Here is a 10,609-nt window from a genome sequence, read left to right on the forward strand (position 1 = left end):
TACCTTACATTCATAACTCATGATTCATTTGTTTAGAAGATATTTTTGCCATATTTTGCGATTTGTTAAAAATATATTGCAAGGAATACATATATATTTTTATATAAGTAATACAAATAACCTCCATTATCATAATGTTTGTGTAGGCATACATGTATATGATTACAAATGCAAGTTATGAAAGTAATGAGGTGTTATTATTGTCATTTGTTATTCCCAAGTTGAATGGGAAGAAGCTCAAGTTGAGGAAAAAAAGGCAGATGCATGCGTTGAGGTGGCTGACTCATAGCATGAGGTTGCTGTCTCAAGAGTTGCGCTTGCTAAGGAGTTGAGACTCTTGCCTTGAGGAGGGTTTAGGTCGCTGCAGCGAGTGCTGAGGTGGCTGCCTCATTGATGGAAGAGGTTGTCGTACCTCAAGAGATTGTTCCCTCGCTGGTGGAACCGCAAGCGGAAGCGGAGGAAGTAAGGCATAAGACTCCTGCTCCCATTGCTGAGGTTGCCTTAAGGAAGGTTAAGGTTGCTGCACAACGCTGGTAACTGGCAACTCAGAACGCGGTAAGGTAGCCTGAGGAACCTCAACTTCGTACGCCTGGCAGACTGGACTGCGGTGAGGCGGAGCTCTCGCAGGAGGAGGCGGAGGTTGCTGCACACCGCTGGTAACTGGCAACTCAGAACGCGGTAAGGTAGCCTGAGGAACCTCAACTTCGTACGCCTGGCAGACTGGACTGCGGAGAGGCGGAGCGTTCGCAGGAGGAGGTGTAACCTTCTCAGCCTGAAACTCACGCATTAAGACCGCAAGCTGCGACTGCATGGACTGCAGCAAAGTCGTCTTGGGATCAACAGACGATAAGGTCTGTTGAGGCAAAGCCTTAATAGAAAATGAGGTCTGTTGAGGCATCGCCTTACCTCTCTTAGGAGGTGTGCAGTCACCTGATGACTGAGGAGAGTCAGAGCTAACCCAATGACTGCATCCGGGTTGTTGAACTCTAACTTCGTACGTCTGGCATAGGTCTGGACTTTACGTTTAAGAGGTCTTGAGACCTGAGACCAGCGTTTTCTCCCCGAAATTTCTTCTTCAGACGAGCAAAATAAGGGCTCAATCGTCTGCGGGTGGGAGTGACGGTCTCTTAAGACACGCCCGCAACCACCGAGGATACTTCTGTGCGCCGATCAAGGCCTGCCGAACCCTTTTGCCCTTCGACATTGCTTCTCCCCTGGGCTTGGGAGCTTGCAAGAGGTCCCGGACTGGGAGGACGACTGGCACGCACAGACGTACCCTCACGCACAACACTGACACACTTTGCGCTAATCACTTATCACTTTTGATTTTCTGTTTGCACTTATTTCACTGAACTCGAAACTTTAAGTGGTTTGTACCTGAAACACGCAATTCTATCCTTTCTCAAAAGTTAGTAATTGCGAAAACAGAATTACAATGTAACAGAAAAATCTAATGAAAGATAAAAAATTCAGTGGCTGGAAAGAGACTAAACACTAGATCAAATAAACTACGTTTAAAATCTCTCACCGCATAAAGCTTGAGAACAAGAAAAAACTCTAGAAACGTTTACCTTCTTCCCCTAAAGAGACTAGGGAGAAGAGCAAAAACGATAACAACGTTACTCGCTTGAACGAAACGTTTATCCTCCTCTTTCTCCCTCCGTCTCTATCTCTCTCTCTCTCTCTCTCTCTCTCTTGACTTAGAACCTGAGAGAAGAGCCCAATCATATATATCGTTAAAACATATTATTGTTAAAGGAAAATATTTCCCAAAATGAAAAGTTCCTTTATTAGAATTAAAACCATTAAGTTAAGAAAGAATGAACAAAACGCTAGACACGGTTACTCTTACTGCAACGTGACACCGTGAAAATTCTCTCTCTATCGTAACGATAGAGCGCAAGTTGAACGTTCTGAAACGTCAACAACTGCAGAGACAAAACAAAACGTTAGTTCAACTTTGAAAACAGTACGAGACTATCAAAGAAATTCTTTCAAAAACATTAAAATAGCATAATATGTTAACAGGTAAAACCGAAATGACGGGCTCAATGTTAATTAACTTCGGTACAAGAAAAGACCGCCTACTATTAGGAAAGGTCGAATATAAACAAATATAAAAATTAATTTTAATAATTTTATAATACAGTAAAAGGAAGTTAATCGAAGAGGCCTATAAAAGGCGGAGAGATATAAAATAAATCTATAACTTTTGTTAAGCAAAATTAAGAAAGAGAGTCTATACTCTCTTAGACACCAACACTTCCGTCTAAGGGAAGGGTCGGCCATTTAAAGGTGAAAGAGAGTTCATACTCTCTTCGTCACCATAATTAATCAAATTAATTCCAAAAGCTAGCTAAGCTAATAATAGAACTTCCTGAATAGCGAAAGCTGAAATCTTAGAGCAATACTTCACCAAAAACCGTGAACAAGACTCCAAAATTATAAGCGTATCCATGAACGTCTTGCCGGAAGCACGACAGAGGAAAAATTGAAGTGGTGTCAACAAGAAGTACTGCAGTACCTGGCCACAGGTGGCGCTTGTGAGTACACCCCCCTCTTGTATAGCGATCGCTGGCGTATCCCTTCCGTAGAATTCTGTCGGGCAACAGAGTTGACAGCTACATGATTATCGGGTAAGTTTAATATTGAAAAATCTTAGGCAATATGCATAACAAACTAATTGAACGATTGTGCCAGAGACTCGTTTCAGCAGCAGAGGTACTAGCACCTATGTTATCATTTCGAGCTTTTTGTAAAAGTTAATCCCTACAAGCTTCATTACAATTAAAATTGTGGTCAGGTAGCTGTTCACAAACACACACACACACAAACATACAGGGGGTAAAACATAACCTTCGTTGCAGAGGTAATAAAAAACATATAACCCGAAGGGAGTAGAAACTTGAGGTAGACAAGAAAACTGTAAAGACAAAGGAGCTGTGGTGTACCCAGGCCGAGGCTATTGCCATCAAGAATCATATCATCCTAATAATGTACTTGACATCCAAGCCCATAGAAATAAAAAATAAAAAAAAGAGAGGAAATTTTTGGGCTTTAGGATATACGTCGATATAAAACTGGCTTTAAGAATGAAGCATTATGAATATGAGGGGAGTTTCATAAAAAAAAATATTTTTTTTTTAGGTTCCAGTTTTGTGCTACTGTAGAGTACGAAAAATTAAAAAGATTTTTTAACTTTCAATGTGAATTTTCTGGTTTCCTTACATTGGTTGAAATACTTGAAAGGAAATCCCTTTACCTATCGAGTACTCTCGATATAACGTCTAATGTAATGATGCTTTATGCCATCAAAGTACTAGTTATTAATCAAATGAGGCTGCTGTATATCCTAAAGCTACTGTTATTGTTTAGGATGGGCCCATTACTTTGGGAGCAATATATAATTGAGGTGTCAGTCACTTATAGCAAATGAGTTATTCACGAGGACTTGTGGAAACTTATTTGATTTTCTGTAATACCATAATTAGTTAGTTTCTAACCAATTAACATTTCATAAATTGGATTGCATCTATGAATTTCGGATATATATAGCCCAGCAATGGGGCCTGTGAGGCCATTCAGCATCTACATGCTATTAGAGAAAATCCTGCAGTTTCACCATGAAGTATAAGTTAGAAGAGTTGGTCAGCAAGATGAAAGAAAGGAAGCAGGAAGGTAAAGTAAAAGAATATAAGGTAAGTAAAGCCCCCATGTAGTATCTACAGTACAAAATTGTGACCTGCGCTGACAGCACCACACCCCTTAAGTACAGTAGCTGTTAATTTATTCAATCCAATTTTTGCCTACAGAGGCTAATTTTTTTTTAACAATGGATGATGATTTGATGGGAAGTAAAATCACTCAAATAAATTTTAAATAATAAATAAGGACACCAAAAAACTTTCTATCCATCTGGAAGTGCAGTAACCCCTTTCACTGATCTGGTCTTGCTAAAATATTAATTTGCTGTAAAGAGATTTACCAAATTTTCTAATAGAGAAATAAAAATGTGCTTTCTGCTCAAGCTGCTATACCTTTATCATTAACAAATGGAGTACTTTAACATGAGCCAGGGGCTGCGCCCTTTACCAGTTAGGACATCATGTGCAAACTTGGGCTAGAATGATGAATTTATGTGAGTTTAGGATCTAAATTATATTACATTAAAGAAGATAAGAATGATATTCATCATTGTATTTCACTTTTATGAAGACCTACACCACCTCAGGTCTGGTAGGACCTGGTACCTCCTATTAGGTTAGGATATGACCCTGTGATTGGTCTTATTCTTATACTTTGATATTTGTGTGATGATTGCATTTTACCTACTGTTATCTTAGCATGCTTTTTTGATAATTCTTGCTTGTAAAATGAACTTTTGGGTATTGAGTAGGTATTATTGTACTGCAATACAGAGCAATGTATCCTAAGAAAAAAACTACTTTTTTCTATAGAAAAAATTCCGCTCTCTTCGAAAATGACTCTCGTTCCCGTCGCAAATGAATAGTTTCAGAAATATATATGTATCTATATCCTACGATAATGGGGGACCCCCAGTGGGAAATCAGGGTTTTGGGTGGGGAAAACATACTGGGGAAATGGTATATAATGGTAAAACAAGCCTTTTCTTCTCTATACATTACCTTCTTGGATGTATAATAAACGGAGGAAAAGACAAAACAGTATAAGAGGATAAACTTTGGAGGCGCCGTTGCAAAGGCTATGTCTCATGAAAAAATACGGTAATATTGAGCTGCGGCAATGTTAGCGTAACATGCTAACATTAGCAGTTTTTTCATTTATTTCTTGTCATTCTACGGTTCGCTTGTAGTCGCTCTCGTTCATTCGTTTGTACATACCAGGCTTCGACCTTCTGCGCATAATCTCCCACCCCCTGAGCATAGACTCCACCTCCACCAATAGGATTTCTTCTTCTCTAGCCGTCAAATTCAACTATTCGACTTCACCCGCTTTATTCAAGTATATGACTTGAACCAGTACAACTATTACCATCCCTTTTATGTAATACCCTCGTATTATTACGTTTGACCCCAGTATTACTAGTTTTGTTATCCGATACCTTATAAAATCACCTCATTTTATATTCCCATTAAATATTATCTATCATACACTCCATTTCATCTTGCTATATTACTTTTATACATTTTGTTATTACCTTGTCACTCCCAGATTTCACATAAATACTTGCTCTGGACAAGTTTCCCATTCTAGTTCATTTTTGTTTACTCTCTAGACTCCATTGCTTTTGCGTTAACCAATCACGAACCCATACGTATGGAAAGTGTTTGCACAGGGGAGTTAATATTTCCCTACCCCCACTTTCCAACAAACCCTTTTCAGTGGAAACCTTTGTCCAAGTCAGGTCTTTGTTAGTTCAAGTGACGTCTTTTTGATTATTTTAAGATGGAAGTTTTAGAAAATTGTAACGACTGCAGTAATCCATACTTGAAAGTATTTTGGTGAATTCCAATGTTGACAATTTTCTTAAATCTCGTAATGTAATAGACTAACTTTTACAGTGTTCCAAAAGCAGTACTAAACTAAGACAAAAAAAGTTAAGACTCCACAGACTCACAGTCACAACACCCCCGTGAACCACAAGTTTTGTCTTCGTGGTCATAAAAGTTGGTCATAAAAGTAAGTCATTAATTTCTTTAATCTTAATGTTTTAGTTTTACTATTTTGTTAGAATGCTCAGCTCAACATTACCGCTTACCAGTACATACGAGCTTGATTTTTTATTTTCGTGCGACCGTAAGCAAGCCAGTGGCAGAACAAGAACCATTATATTTAACGTTGCTAATGTTAGCGTAACAACGCATGTTAAGAGTAACATTGCTAATGTTAGCGTGTGCAGCTCAACATTACCGCTTGCCAGTACATACGAGCTTGATGTTTTATTTTCCTGCAAGCGTAGGCGAGCCAGTGGAAACAAGAACAATTATATGTAGTGTTGCTAATGTTATCGTAACGTGAAAATCTTGACAGAATATATATAACAGAAGACATTATATATATTGGGTTTGTGACCTGGGAACTTCTAGGTTAGGTTAGGTGGGTTTGTTAGGTTCTATACCCTTTTTGAACCTTTTAATATATTGTATAAAGGGTATATGGAAAAATACTTTAAAATACACATGCTAATATTATCGTAGCATTGCTAACGTTAGCAATGACATCGTAACGTTGGTAAACCTGTGTAACATTGGTAACGTTGCTAATGTTAGCGTTCGCAGTACATACGTGAGTGAAGTGACACGGAATTTGAATAAGTCATTATATTTAAACATTTTAACAGAATATATATAACAGAAGACATTACATTTAAACATTTTAACAGAAAATATGTTTACCTGTAGAAAATAACGTGATTTAACCGGTTTTCACCTTCATTTCATCCGTAATAATAGCAACCAGTACGGCTACTTAAAGTTAGTCGAATTGGTTGTTCTGTTTGTTTGCGGTTGAAATCCGGTCATATCACGTTATTTACTACAGGAAAACATAAATTTTCTGTTCGAAATGAGAATCTGTAATACAGTAAAACTTGACCATTGTGTACAACATTGGGTCACCGATATTTGTCCGCCAAAACATTCACCCACTCGGCTAATGTGCGTAGCGCAACATGTGCCCCTTGCCAGAACAGACAAGCAACAAACTAATGTTTGATTGCGAGCATAGCAAGTATCGGCGGAGTGAAGACCAGTAAATGAATTAGCGCTACTTCATTAACCAACATAATCGTATGTAAAATAAAATATGGGTGACGGTGTGACGGTCTGAACGATCCCCCGGTCTCAGAATTCTCCTTGACATTGTATAATGGTTCTTTCCGCCATTAGCTCGCTTCGCTCACATGAAAATAAAACATCAAGCTCGTATGTACTGGCAAGCGGTAATGTTGAGCTGCGCACGCTAACATTACAGGAAAATAAAACATCAACCTCGTATGCACTGGCAAACGGTAATGATCACGCTTGGGCAGATTATCAAGGAGAATTCCGAGACCGGGGGATCGTTCAGACCGTCACAACTGCGATAGGAAGGCTTCTTGTTTTTCATGCGAGCAGCAGACCTAGTAACCCAACGATCTACATATGTACTAAACTTTTTTTCCCATTGTCCTAAACATGATTTTCCCAATGGAATTCTCAAAAATGGTTATAAATAAGGGGTTAGGGAACACAAAAATGGGCAATTCGCACCAATAATGATGACCAGTAAGGTAAGTACAGAAATACCTTGATATTTCAAGAAATATGGGTCATAATTCAACCGAACTCTAAAAGCCTTATGTTCATATAATTCTAAACAATCTACGTTAACAACATTCCCAAAAAAAGGATTCCAATCTTGGTTAATATGATCACTCACAAAATCAGTGAAATCAAGACAGCTTGACACGAGTCCGTTTCGGGAACCAGAGTCCTTAAAATAGATTATCGGTGACCATGCAAACCAGCCATTACACTTGCTGTCAAGTTACTCCACCTATAAAATCAAGGAAAATTCGTCTAATAATATATTCATACATGTGACGCTCATATGGAGAAAACATAGAATAATTTTCTTACCTAATGAAGCCAACAAGATGTTCTTTATCTTAACTTTGAGCGACCAACTGAAGTTGAGAAAATGACAAGACACGCGCCTGCTTTCAGAGTCAAATATGCAGCCTTCGCTACAAATTCCAATTTCCAGAATGTAAACAAGATTCTTCTTCTTCTTCTTTTCCGATAAAAACTTATAATAACATTAATTTCATATTTTTATTTTCTTTTCAATTATACCCAATGGCGTAGCTAAGGAGGGTCAAAGGGGAGGGGAGGGGGCAGTTGCCCCCGCTGGGGAAAATCTTGCCCTCCCTGAGAGGTCTTCTTGCCCCCTCTCTCAGAATTTAAAGTTTTCATGTCGTTTGTTTTAATATCTCTACTGAAATGATTGCGACAAAAGTCTGTAAGTTATACAGAACTCTCAACACTGCTATCTAAATGTGTTATTTAATACACACTTGATGAGTCAGAAATCGTACAATAATGTGAAGAATTTTCTTCACTCTTCTTCTTTTAATCGTATTTTTAGCTCTCTTCTACTAATACTATAGCTACCCCTTAAACATTCTCTCCTACATCTAGTTTTCTTTAACGAAACATAGGGAGAACTAATCTAAACTTGTTGACAGTGGCGCACGCCATGCTCGTGACGTCACAGCGTAGATACGCACAACAGATGGCCTTAGTTGTAACCCCGGCGTATGTTGGTTCTTTCCTTAAACTACATGGGTCGAGATTAAATTCCTAAACTGCACATTTTATATAAATTCCAATAATGCTAAATTAATGCATCTTATATCTCTCAATACCAATTAAGGTTTGTTAATTTTAAGATGTATGCCCATCGTACCAGTCCATTGCTAATTAATCATTTTAAATATTAATTTTTAGCAAGCCAGAATAGGTAGGATTATTGTATATATAACCTCCCTCAGAGCAGCAAGATTTATCTGAGTATTTAGTACAAAATCCTGCCTCCTCTGCACTCCTTGCAAGAAAATATTGCCCTGTCCTGAAGTCCCGATATGGCATCCCCAATGGATTACCATGCGCATCAAGCTCTTCACCTGTCTGGAAAGGTGAAGCGAGGTGATCTCTTCGACCGTAGTGTCGAGCACATTCTACGAAAAGCTGCCCTGGCCTGCTGACCTGCCTGGTCATTGAACCCGGCCACTGCTGGCTCACCCCTCGCACCCTCTCTCCCAAAACGTGTCTCACCAACGAGTCCTGTTGCTGTCGGTCGGAGAGATTGAGAAGAAGAGGACCCTGATGTACTTAGTTACAACTACAGTGAGAATTCTTGGGGTGAGCCAGGCAAGAGTGCAGCGTGCCAATTAGTGCAACAACCAGGTCAACAGCTATCTCGGGCATAGGACTAAACTTCAAAGGAGTGCAGGTACTACATCAATGGCCATTTAGTTTTCCCCCATTTTTTATTAGCTTAGACTAATTTTAACTTGATAGGGTACCTGGCTAATTACACTATTCGGACTGTGTGCGGTGGGATTGTGTGTATATATTTTTTTCTATACAATTTTTTGCGTTTTGAGATTAACATAGTCTCTGGGTCACGTGGGCCACGTGCCAGACCCCATTTGGATTTTTATTGTTGCAGACCACGTGTCTAACCCATCGTTTTCATTATTTGAATTGCATCTCTTTTTATTCCATTTTTGTGTTGTTAAGATGTCCGTTTTGTTTCAATGTAAATTTGTGAATAAATCAATATTAGGTTAATCAAACCTCCTTAGTATTTTTGCTCCCTCATTTATTTTAATGTGTGAAATGAATAGTTGTTCACGGGACAAAGTACCCAATATTTAAAGAGAAAACCTAAGTAAGTCTATAGGTGGTAACAGCGAGGTACTTTGCATTAACATATTTGCTTCGAAGGTAAAGATCCTTATCTTTAAACTTTTAAACTACTTTACATCACTGCTCCCATTTTGGATTTTGTCTACCTTACATTAACGTAAAATAACTGTCCAGCATTTCATTGGGGTAGCTGGGACGGAGCCGGAACAGAGCCTGAGAATGAAATGACTATAGACCTGACAAAGCTAGAGTAGGCCATAAATTATTTCAAATCGTGTGGAGTGCTTAGGCCTCTGGACAGTAAAATTTCCCCCTTTTGTATGTAGAGTGTTGGTTTGTGAATTGTGACAGTAAAGTATTAGCAGGGTGTTTGTGCCCCGAGAGTAAGTGCTCCTATCCTCCCCTGTTGAACTTTGTGTAACTGTTATAAGGAGACTTTCCCGGACTAAGTTCCCACTCAGAACGTAACCATTAAAAAATTCTCCACACGAGTGGTCCTTCGAACCGGATCTTTTACCTTTGACTTGTGAAGCATTAACGTAATTAATCAGCTTGATTAAGCACATAGTAACTCGCTATATCACTTACCCACACGCACACAGCCAGTTTGTCGAATGTGTAATGCCCAGACTTTAATTGGGAAGAGAAATTTGTAATCAACATGATCTTTTTGTATCGACCACGTGTTTAAGGAAAGAACTACGTAACCAGGTTAATTTGTTGCTTGAATGTTCTCTACAGAAAGACTAGAATTTGTCGTAGGAACTTCACTTTGTCTCGGATCCGTTCACCCACGTGTGGCGGAATCCACTTATACCAGAAAGTTCTAAGCTACTTGAACTAAGGTTTTTGTTGTTCAGACGCCCGTGATTACTGCTCAGCTAGAGCACCGGTGTACTCGTCCTGTCAACTAATTTTGCTAGCTAAGCATCTAATTTGTAACATTTTGTACCTTGGTCTACCTTCCTTTGTGTCGTTTACCTTCCCTAACCAACCTTAACTTTTCTAACTAACATTCCCTGTATACCTAGAACATGTCCTTGTCCTAAAGAGCGAATTGGCGCAACATAATTTTAAGTCTTCTTACGAGTAACGTAGAAACTTAATAACACCAAGTCCGTTTCATTCCACGTGTTTGTTCCGAGATGGCGGATCTTGTTTACAGCCCAAACTAAGGGTTCGTAATTGTTTGCTACCGTAAGTAAATTACTGCG

At 38.9% G+C, this 10,609-nt stretch overlaps 1 protein-coding gene across 2 annotated transcripts in view; it reads right to left on the minus strand.

The window, feature by feature from the left end:
• G6P (Glucose-6-Phosphatase) overlaps nt 1–7,755 on the minus strand; it is a 50,700-nt gene extending 42,945 nt beyond the window's left edge. Inside the window, exons 1-2 of one of the 2 annotated variants that reach the window (XM_068355317.1) lie at nt 7,602–7,710; nt 7,402–7,518 (exon numbers count right to left, since the gene is read on the minus strand). The gene's annotated coding sequence lies outside the window, so the exon portion shown is untranslated. Of the gene's footprint in view, nt 1–7,401; nt 7,519–7,601 lie in introns of both variants that reach the window. The other variant, XM_068355316.1, reaches the window with a different exon arrangement.
• Between the last annotated feature and the right edge of the window lie 2,854 nt (nt 7,756–10,609).

This window comes from Palaemon carinicauda, chromosome 31 (assembly GCF_036898095.1).
Source record: "Palaemon carinicauda isolate YSFRI2023 chromosome 31, ASM3689809v2, whole genome shotgun sequence".
Lineage (NCBI taxonomy): Eukaryota > Metazoa > Arthropoda > Malacostraca > Decapoda > Palaemonidae > Palaemon > Palaemon carinicauda.